The sequence below is a fragment of the Bombyx mandarina genome, chromosome 04, assembly GCF_030267445.1.
Source record: "Bombyx mandarina strain Sakado chromosome 04, ASM3026744v2".
Classification (NCBI taxonomy): domain Eukaryota; kingdom Metazoa; phylum Arthropoda; class Insecta; order Lepidoptera; family Bombycidae; genus Bombyx; species Bombyx mandarina.
Window position 1 is genome coordinate 14,884,088 of NC_143211.1, and position 12,028 is coordinate 14,896,115.

The following is a 12,028-nucleotide window of genomic DNA, read 5'->3' on the forward strand; positions in this document are numbered from 1 at the left end:
GATTTAAAAGGAGCCACGTCGAACAAGGCTAGACACGTAATATGTACGCTGGCATCTCAAGAATATTTGACGCCATATGCCATAAATTCTACGCATAGCTCCGACGCACAGTGATTGAGATGTTATATAATGTTATGTAATGCCTGAGTAAATAATTACTCGTTATATGTTTCATAAAGGCAATTATTGTGTGGTATATTTTAGGAACTACTTCTAAATTATTATTATTGGTATTTTAATGATTGTTTTAATTATATTACGTAAAGACGTAATAGTAACTGTTATTCAATAATTATGACTTCCACCTCCAAATGGGTGATGAAATTCGAATTCTAATATCCACAGTAGCTTATCTGCCCATTTAGATCGATAAAAAGTCAATTTAGATCGATAAGAAAAACACAATAGTTCAAGGGTAGTATCAATGTAGACAGGCTGTCAAATCGTGTGCTCATTAATGATAAAAAGTCACTTTAATGTATTTATTAGTACAATTTCGCTTTACGCGGCTGGCCCGCGCACGCAACCAGTTTGACATGTCGCCATAACATGAATTTACTCGTTAAGTGTCTAGGCAACTTATACCGATGTAATAATTAAATTTATTTTAAGTATACGTGCTTTAATCGAATGCTAGTTTTCGTAATGTTGGTAATCAATAGGCGTGCTTATTATTAGATTACGAAAAACAATGAATTAGGTACTTGCTTGACACAATTACCTAATTGCGAGGTCGTTGTCTTGGTGATTATAAAAGTATAAAATCCTGCTTTCATTTTTTCTAGAAAATTTAATAACATTAAGTGAAAGTTAATTGATAATTTCTTGTAAATTATAAATAGTTTTTGTTAGCCCGCAAATATTATCAATCTGTTTATTTTTACCAGCAATAATGTGGAACGTTGAATATCCTTCAAGCCTATGAATAGATCCAGTTGCCATTTACAAGATACGTCGTAGAAATTGCATTTCATTAGTCAATATCAAAGTTGCATTTCCTCAATGCAAGCTAGCATTTACTAGTGATAAGACGTAACGTCACGTACGTAACACGGGTAGGGACCACCATTCGCCTAATATCTGCCGCGAAGCTGTCAGGCATTCCGGTATAAAGGGTGGGACAGTCGTGGGAAATAAACTGAGCTGTGAGGTCATTCATTGATTCACGTAATTAATAAAACTGATATTATTATGAATACTTATGGTTGCTACTCTTTTTTAAGGGCAATGCAAAATTATTTTAATTATTTATTATATGAAGATGTCTGAAGTCACAAAAAACCTGTCTAGCCTTAGTGAACGTAGCGAAAGTTACTACACGAAAATCAGGAGCTTCTTGTGTTGATACATGAGCTGGCATATATTGCCACGTGATAACGATCTATGCTGTGACCAAAAATCAAATCATAAAAGCGCTTTCAATCGTGACGCTAAAATTGCTTGACCGACTTCATATTTGTTTTGGTTCGACGCGTCCAAAATGAGGTCGTGCTCAATGATTAAATCAGTTGCCATCAGTTTGATTGATACAACAAACACATGTAATCCGATTGGTTCTATAATAACGGCGCAAAGAGGATTAAACGCACTACGCTGCATATTATTAGTTCGGAGTTATGTGAAACCGAGAATACACTGGTTGGAACATAGCGTGAAAAAAAAAAGATGTGTGGTGTCGTGGGGCACCGGATAGAAACGAAGTTCCTTATTATAAAAATATTAATTTTAAGTTCTATTCGAGGTATAAAGAAAATAATTATTCTGATGTACATTCTTTATTACGATTTTTTTATTAATCAAAATAAAAATAATCGCAAGGGTCAACCACTCCGCAATGCAATATGGAGCAGCCTCGCCCTGGGGGAACCGCCTGCATGATCACGGTATCTCTCTACGCCAGGTAAGTATGATTTAGCATGAGAAATACGAGAACGTCTATCAACTGTGTAACATCTCGTCACCGCGATTCAGGAATTGTTGGATTTACGTCAGCGACATCTGTTGGTAAAAAACTTAATAGAAAAAATCTTACGTTACGGACGTTTCCCGGTTAGGATACCCCTCCGCATCGTCCCATAAGGAACTTCGTTCCAAAATAGTTAACTAAGTGTACCCCTTTGAATGTTCAAATATTTGTGCACTAGAAAAGTGGATAAGTTTTCGGCACATCTCGTGATAAGAGGTTACAGGAACTCCTGGACGTGGATTAGAACGTGACATTTTGTTAACAGTACAATAAACAAATGCTTTACACTAATGTAATAAAAATAATATCAAAACTAAATATTAACAAACTTTAATCTATACTAATATTATAAAGAGGAAAGATTTGTTTGTTTGTTTGTTTCGAATAGGCTCCGAAGCTACTGGACCGATTTGAAAAATTATTTTTCCATTAGAAGCCGACATTGTCCCTGATGAACATAGGCTACTTTTTTAAACAAAAAATTTTTTTTTTGGTTTCATGTGTGTTTTAATGTTTCCGAAGCGAAGCGAGGGCGGGTTGCTAGTAGAAAATAAAAATCGAATAGTAATACTATTATCGTGGTGACTCTATTGGTGGTATTTAATCTACGCTATATTGTAAGGTTCCGTAGTATTGATAGTCAAATTAATAAAATAATGTTAGAATGAAGACTCAGATATTTGGTTTCGGAAACAATTTAAGTTTGTGAAAGGCTTTCTTTATTACTTACTTAATATGAACTGTTATATGTTATTTGATAATAAATACGAAACAAGTGAGATTTATGAAAATGATTGACAATTTAAGGTTTGCTAGCGAACACATAATTAATTTATTACATTCTCTGTTTTTTGTTGACTTCGATATTCGATACCTAGATCTTGAGATAAGTGCTATTGAATGTTGTCGAGCGCGCCACCTCACAATTAAAGCCTCAGTCCAACTTTTAATGAGGTTACTGTTTTTAATTTGTTTTTTTTTTTGAAATTACGATCTTAAAGGAAAGGGGTTAAAGCATATTGCACATTTGCTAGTAAGTGGACGTATCCTGCTAACATCTGCCGCGGCACAATCATGCTATCTGATTCGAAGTGATAAAAGCTATACAATACAAACGAGACCTAGTCCTCTTGTCTGAAGACTGAACCCGAAAACTGACAGCGGACTTCTTAGCTTGACGGTTCGTGGTTATGGATGAAAAATGAAAACTGATCTGTCGGTGTTTCTCAAATTGAGTAAGTAATATAAATATTTTTTAAAATTCTTATTTATTTCATTTAAGTTTAGATACAATATTAAATTAGCAATCCGGGCCCGTTTCACTGGTCGATCTTTGATTCGATCACTACTAAACTTCAAAGCATCATCAACTGCTACGCTACTATGAAGATTTCCTAAATATATGTTTTCTTTGACTAATATTAATTACATTGTCGAATCTTACATCGTTTGAATAATATCGTTTTCAAAAATGCGTTGACGAACTGTAAAACTGTTCACTCGGTTTCTTTGTCATTGAAATGTTTTCTCGATGAATTAAACTGATAATTGCTACCATATAAGTAATAGATGTTGAAGCTATTGTTGTACTGAATTTTCCATGATGTTCAACTTTTGAAAGTCACCTTTTACGACTTAACTATACCCTTAGAGTTGCTCTAGATTTCTCGCAATTCTCCTAAACACTGAGCTATTTCTATTTTCTTGCCCTGGTTTACTCATTCTGCCTGGACTGAAAAATATACTAAATATTTTTACTGCTGGTAGGACCTATTGTGATTTCGCGAGGGTAGGTACCTCCACCCTGCCTATTTCTGCCGTGAAGCAGTAATGCGTTTCGGTTTAAAGGGCCGGGCAGCCGTTGTACCTACTGAGACCTTAGAACTGATATCTCAAGCTGGGTGGCGCATTTATGTCGTTGATGTCTATGGGCTCCATTAACCACTTAACACCAGGTGGGCTGTTAAGCAATAAAAAAAAACTTGCAAATATATTCTAATATTTTTTTTTATTGCTTAGATGAGTGGACGAGCTCACAGCCCACCTGGTGTTAAGTGGTTACTGGAGCCCATAGACATCTACAACGTAAATGCGCCACCCACCTTGACATATAAGTTCTAAGGTCTCAATTATAGTTACAACGGCTGCCCCACCCTTCAAACCGAAACGCATTACTGTTTCACTGCAGAAATAGGCAGGGTGGTGGTACCTACCCGTGCGGACTCACAAGAGGTCCTACCACCAGTAATTACGCAAATTATAATTTTGCGGGTTTCATTTTTATTACACGATGTTATTCCTTCACCGTGGAAATCAATCGTGAACATTTGTTGAGTACGTATTTCATTAGAAAAATTGGAACACCGGTGCATCGCTCAACACGAATGCACCGGACGTCTTATCCGTTAGGCCACGACGACTTCTAATAGACATGTACCAGCGCTAGATTTGTAATTCAGAAACAATAAAATTCTTATTTTCCCGTTATGAATACTAGTTTATGTCGCTCTTCGATCCATAGTTACCAATCGATTTTTAGATTCGTTGGTACATAAAATCAGGAACAGCTGAACACATTGTCGTATTTATTACTCTAGATATTGCCGGCGTCGACTGGGTCATGTCATTTATCATCTTAAATAGTGTTATATAAAATATCACCGTTTAAAATTTCATTCAAATCCGCTCAGCCATTATTTTCGCGCGATAAGCAACGAACATCCAAACATACAAACTTTTATATAATATCTAGTATAGATGATAGCTATACGTATACAAAACAAAGTTATTTTATTTAAATAAAATGTAAACCAAATGAGCGTAACAAAAATACTGTTTTGGTTTCAACAAGACTTTAAAATGTATTGTTTTTAATAATGTATGAAAATGGAAAGGAAATAATGACATTACAATTTGAATAATCTGACATTAGCGAATTGAAGGCTGCTCTGAAGGATAATGCTGTAGTTGACATTGGAATAACAATTTTGTGTTTATCGAGACTTGGTTCTTCAACAAATAACCTTAGCATTCATGTGTTCATCGTGTAGACAATGGAATTAACATATGCCATTCTATTCTGAAATTGAATGAAATGCGTTTAACATATTAAAATAAGTTAGCTATGCTGTCTATGCATCTCTGCAGTCTCTAAGCAGCCGTCGCTACCCAAACTTTTGTAATTCATTTTAATAAACATATATTATAAAGGATTGTACTTAAGCTAATACAAAAGAGAGAATTTTTAAGTTGTTTGTTAGTTTTACGTTTTGTGTTTTACTTTTTAACAAATTATTGATGGTTATTTTTAATTCATTTATAATGAAGCGCTTGTCAATCTTCATATTTGCTACTATAAGAGCTTCTCGGTAGACAAAGGCACGTCAGGAGTAAGCTGGTGTTTTATAAGAATATACTTTATAACAATAATATAGTTTTTTATTTAGCACGTTTCTATTAGTTTGACCTGTATCTACCTTCTATATATCTATGTAACGGAGGTTTTCAATGTAATTTTCCCAAGCTTTAAGGTGATTACAGGATTTACTTAAACATTTTTTATTGCTTAGATGGACAGACGATCTCACGGCCCACTTTTTATTAAGTTGTTACTGGAGCCCATAGACATGTATAACGTAAATGCCACTACCCATCTTAAGGCATGACGACTTCATGGGCCGATGTCAATACAGTAATTATATTAGTTTGGGTTTTGATACTGACCAGATATCAATATTTATAATCTTTTTACGTATGCATTTTGTTAAGCTTTTAAACTTTTTCTTTTTTTAGTCAAATATTTCAAAAACTGTTAACGTGTTCCCAAAAAACGGAATAAATTTAATCTAATCAAGTTTAAACCTTTATTGTAATACTATCTAGCTCGATCTAGCTGTAAATGCTAGGAACAGTCAGCGTTACGACGGTAGCTGTGACCTAAAATCTCATGGAAATGTCAACTAAAGGTCACAGTACGCGTAAGCGAATAGGATACAATATGATTGCATCACACATACATATGTACGAGTACATATGTAATTTAAATTATTCTATTTCATTCTGATGTACCTAACTAGTTATTGTGCTGATTGTGTAGTCTTTGTAAAACTACTCTAAGATCATCATTTGTAATAAATGTTATCTATTTTTTGAACTTTGTGAGCTTTCGCAAATCGTGAAAAGTCGTTTTCAAGTCGTTCAACTGAACTAACTTAAATATACTTGTTCTTTCATTTTATCTTTTTCGTTTTGAAATGATCTAGGCGAGTCGATATTGGTAAAATGCTGTCTTGCATTTTGTGAAAGGACATAAAATACTTTTCATATCATCCGTAGCTTCCCGGGGGAATTCGTTAGGGAAACGTCGAGAAAATACTAGTTCTCTATGAAATGATGTTTTATGTATCTGTTTACATTTCTTCATGGATGACTTAACATAAGGTTAGAATAATGTCTAATAAAAAAAAAGGAATCAGACTATAATGGTGATCAAACCTGGCCCTAATTTGGACTGAAGAGAAATGTTTTATCCGAATATTGAATGGCTGCCAAATTTAAAGGTTTGCATAGGCTAGGTATAAATAGCCCTTTAATTCAGGATTCCTTTTCTTACATGGTTACGCCGGTTGTTTATGTCACTACTGTTCCCAGAGCGTTTGAAAATCGTGATAAGAGTCTACAGAATATATTTATAATGAGTGAAACTTTAAAGAGACATATGCAGATATATAAGGATGATCTCTAGGTTCGGGCGATTTCAGTTGAGATGATCCCCCTTTATCACTGTTGTTCCAAGTAGTACTACGATAAGAGTGGCCGCTCCAACTGAGAGGTTGTTCGTCTTGTGATCTCTTGCTCCCGTAAGTAGAGCGTAATTTATGTCTTTCAAAAGACTTTGAGTGGTATTTATTGCTGATGTGCAAAATTGTATCCCAGGAGTGACAAAGCCCAAGGTATTTGAAAAGGCGGTAGATATCATAAAAGTGCTAACGAAGCTGGAGGATTTCTCATGTAATTTGAAATTTATAAAGAGTAAATTTGAATCTTAATTGGTTGGAAGAGGACGTGTCTTAAACTAAGGTAAGCCAAAAAATAGTTTGAAATTTAAAATTTATAAATAGCGTTGTAAAAGTTAGACAGGAGCACTATTTTCATATCTTAACAGAAATTACCATGTCATTTTATGATACATCTTATCAAGGAAAATATCGATAGTGTCAATTATGTTATTGCATCGTAATTATTTTATGATATTTTAAAAATAGTGCTAGGGCTGTTTTCTATCTCTTATTTTTTTTCCATTTCATTTATATGCTACAGAAAACACATTTAAAGCTATATAAAAATTTGTAGCAAAGTTGTGGAGCAATACATACTTTAATTAGGCTTTAAGTCACATTTGGTTCGTGTTGGAACTATCTCGCGGTTTCGTTTGCAGGTCTGCACTTTCACGGAATGACGTCACAACCCGATGCGAATACGTTTTAGTTAAAGATTATACAAAAAAAAAAAAAATTATTAAAAAAAAGAGATGGCATCCCTATTTATGAATGTATTATAAAACACTAAATATAAATTCACGTATAATCAGATCAAAGCACGTCGTTGCTATCACATTAAATTTGCTGTCATAAATTTATTGTGGATCAGCATTATAATGTGCGATAGGTAAGCATATAGCATGTATACACCTCATACTAAGTGGTTACTGTAATACATAGACAAAGTGACAATTCGTTTAGTTTAGTTTAGTTTAGTCTAGGTATGGAGATACTAATGGTCAAAGTCATACCACCTCTCTTATATTAACATCGCAACGATATTTCAATATCAGAAAATGATGGTTCGGCTCTAAATGAATTTGCCTTTACAGAATTTCTAGAGCACTATGGAACTGCAGTTGGGAAAAATGTCGCCGTCGGTGGACAACAACTTGACCTCTAGCCTTGCTGTTGTCCATGAGTGATCGTGATTTCTGCCTTCAAGACCAGCTTCAAGAGATAGCGGTAGGCAGCGGCTTGGCTCTGCCCCTGGCATTGCTGAAGTCCATGGGCGACGGTAACCACTCACAATCAGATGGGCCGTGTGCTCGTCTGCCTACAAGGGCAATAAAAAAAACACAAAAAAGTTCCTGCATTAATATCTCACTTGTTTTATATCGAAGATTGCCTTACCCTCCAAACCCATTAAGATTCTCGTCGCATCTGTGGAGAGCACCGCTCTTGTTAGGACAGATTTTAGCAAAATCTTTCAGACTGAGCCCGTGAGCTTGTCCATCAGCCAGAGTGAAGCCAGAATAGCTCCTTAAAGCTACAGACAAATAGGCAGGCAAAAACATAAAAACAAAAAACTTATCGTGAAATTCAGACGTAAAAGAATAGGGAATAGTGGAAAGAAATGTTATTAATAACGCATACTCGTTTATTTGATTACTATATTCTTGAAGTCGATTCCAATTCTGTTTCAATTACTAACCTGAAAATAAAAGTTGATTTCGTCTATTTTATTTTTATTAATAATAAATCAAAAGCACGTAGTTTCAATGAATGGACTTTTTACAGCTAAATATATTTCGTCAGCTGTTTTTTCAGGTGGTGCTGTCAAGGTCGTTTTGATATTCGCGAAAGTCATGGAGAGCGAAGAAACAGAGATTGGATGGTGATTTTACATTAAATTTATTTGGTTCTTCAAAACGTTCGAAAGGTCGGGAGAATCGGAGATTCATAATTATGTTAGAACAAATTCTATATACGGAACAAAATAACACATTCGCGATTTATATTGGTTTAGTGCCAAATTCTGAAATCCGGAGGAGTCGAGCTAATAACAAATTTCATTAGAACTGTACCTTAGGTGCTAATTGGCCCCATCTCTTCATCAATCAATTACTGGTGCTCGTACTGATAGGTACTATAATACTACCTACATCTACCTACATCATCGTAGTAGTGATACATACCAGTTTGACAAAATTTGCATCTGTACAGTAGAAGCTTACATGAGTGATCCTACTAATATTATAAATGTGAAAGATTGTGAGGATCGATGCATGTGTCTTTAACTTGAATCTCCCAATTTATTAGTCTATACCAGAGAACAGCACGTGGGCTACAATATTAACGGAATACAAGTGGCGGGTAGGTAGTTTGTGAAAAAAAGGTTTTTCTTAAACGATTAGTGATAGTCACAGCGCAACATGACCGTTTTCACTAATAAGCTCTACATGTACAATAGCAGATCAGCACTGAGCTTTCACTCACGTAAATTCGAAACGTTCTTTGGTTTATTCCGAAGAAGATGAACCTTTCATAATACGAAGTTTACAACTAGGTAGCTCTCCATTCGACCATTTATGGAACTAAAATCTCCCCGCAGCTTAAGGAATATTTCAACGTAATTTAAAACACCTTGTTCCCCATAGGGTTTTAGTTTTCTTTGTGGCAATTTTGATACTGAAATCACATTCATAATAGTAGAGTAGAAATAACAATAAAACATTTTTTGGATTAGTAATGAACAACATCTTGTTGATAGCGTACAAAATTGTGACGTTCCGCTATTTCCAATGTACGTGAGAGATAAACAAATCAACAGAATCTTGTCAATATTTTCAAGGATTTCTTCACACGTTGGAAACGCTCATCTGGGACGAAGTAATTATCGAAGCTTATAGACATCGCAATACGAAATGCACTTGCAATCCTTTTAGCATTAACCCATAGATTCATGGAGTATCTAGACACTAAAATAAGTATAGGCACAATTCCGGGAATTAGAAATTATGGATCATAGAATAGTAGTGGGGAGCAACAGATTAAGGTAAGTCTGAAGTAGTATATCCATAGATTTTGACAAAGACTAATATTTAAACTCAGCATATTTCAAAACTAGCTTCAAAGATAGTATGTACGTAACAGTTTGGATGTAATCTTGGAAAATTTCTTTACACAACACCCATGAACGACCATGATCACTCGTACTTTTGGCCACTACATAAATAGAGTGGTTAAGTGAATTTAAAATTACTGCTTCTATAGTTTAAATGTAAACGTTGCTTAAATGTTGTCTGTGAAAATTTGAGAAAATGAGAAAAAATCGCGGACGTGGCTTCTCGGGTTCAGTCAAACAGTTAATAATTTCAATGGGATTTTTCAATTAACTCATATCATTTCGTGATGTTTCATTGAATTTCATCCCTGATCAATTTCACTTTATCCTGTAAAATTTTCATATTGAAAAGAAAGAAATAATAGATGCTGAACCAAACCCTTGAATAATAATAAAACTATGACGACTAATTTGGAGGCATTAATACCATAAAGGAGCTAACTTAACCTCAAAGCGTTACAAGGTATAATGGTAATACAAAACCAATTAGTTGATTTCGTAGTCAAATTTATTCGATATCAATATCGTGGAATTTACATTAACATACAATGTTTGACATAATTAGATTTCATCTATTGTTATGATTCTTTATACGAGTAGTGTGTTGTGCATATCATTGAGGTTCTACTATTATTTTAATATATAGACAGATCCATACTACCTGGAGCCACTGCGTTCATCCACAGTGCGCTTCCAGAGATCTTTTTAGCCACGTACCATCCGGCTTTGGAATGAGCTCTCCTCCACGGTGTTTCCCGAGCGCTAGACATATCCTTCTTCAAACGAGACTTGTGGAGAGTACTTAATGTTAGGCAGCGGCTTAGATCTGCTCCTGGCATTGCTGAAGTCCATGGGCAACGGTAACCACCTACCATCAGGTGAGCTGTATGCTCATCTACCTACAAGGGCAATAAAAAAAACAAGATTTAATTTTATACGTATTTTTTTTATTTGAGAGCGCACAGGAATAACAACCTAATTGAAATTTTAAAAGTTGTTTTTGTAATGATAATGATGTTTTGTATTTTAAGATAGTGAAACGAAATCAATAAAATCAAAATATTGTACAACAATATCCTATTTTTCAAAGTTTGATTTATTTAGTTTATTTATTTAGTTTCAGATTGAACTTCACTGCAAAACTAATACTCAGAAGGAAAACTTTGTAGAATGTTTTATTGAAACGTATAAGAACCACTAGGTACTTATTCTATAAATTGATAAACGGTTGTGCTATTTCAAGTCACAGCAAGAGGTTGTTTTCTTCCGAATTCCCTATAAGTTTACCGTACAGAATTAAAGCCTTCGTCAAACAGAACGCGTACTTAGCGCGCGTCAGAGCGCTAAACTAACGCCGTGCTATGACGCCGAGATGTGATGTACTACTGTGGTAACATACCGTCAAACAGAGCGCCAGCGCTCCGTCACACAGAGCGCCAGCGCTATAAGAGCTATAGCGCTGGCGCTCTGTTTGACGGTATGTTACCACAGTAGTACATCACATCTCGGCGTCATAGCGTAGCGCTCTGAAGCGCGCTACTTACGCGTTCTGTTTGACGAAGCCTTTACGGTTCAATTGTAAAACTCGTCAATCACGTCATTGTTATTCCGCGATTTTTCCATTAGCGAAGACTAATTGCCATCTGCTCTCGCGCTGATAAGATGATTGATTTAACCAAAGGCTAAAAGCCCTATTTTCAATATATACTGGAATTCTCAACAATTGTTACGCTCTAAATAATATATTAATATTTGATTTTATCTATTTATTTTCGTGGTGATTCAAAGTAAAATACGTATAAGCGTTGCTTGATACATATGTAGGCACTCATAACAGGTGACGCTCCTATGTTTAAATTCAAAAATCGGTGACAGGTATCAAATTTTCATTATTTTTTTCATTTCTGATCTTTAACCAAAGAATAATATTGCGCAAAAAAAAAAAACAAACACGCGCAAAATATATGCATTGTATAACAGCGCGTAATATTTTTAAATAATTAAAATCCACTAATTTTGTCAGCTAAAGATTATTTTGTAATATTTATAATCGTTGGAAAATTATTCTGTAATTTTAATAAAAAGTAAACGGTATTTTTCCAATAAATATGGTACTTGTAATAAAGGGTGGATAATATCGAATAATGTTGCGTTTGTCATGGCGGGTGAATGTCA

The 12,028-nt window shown here is 34.8% G+C and overlaps 1 protein-coding gene across 11 annotated transcripts in view; it reads right to left on the reverse strand.

Annotated features, from left to right (window-relative positions):
- Pde1c (Phosphodiesterase 1c) overlaps positions 1–12,028 on the reverse strand; it is a 474,080-nt gene that overhangs the window by 175,091 nt on the left and 286,961 nt on the right. The window lies entirely within an intron of this gene.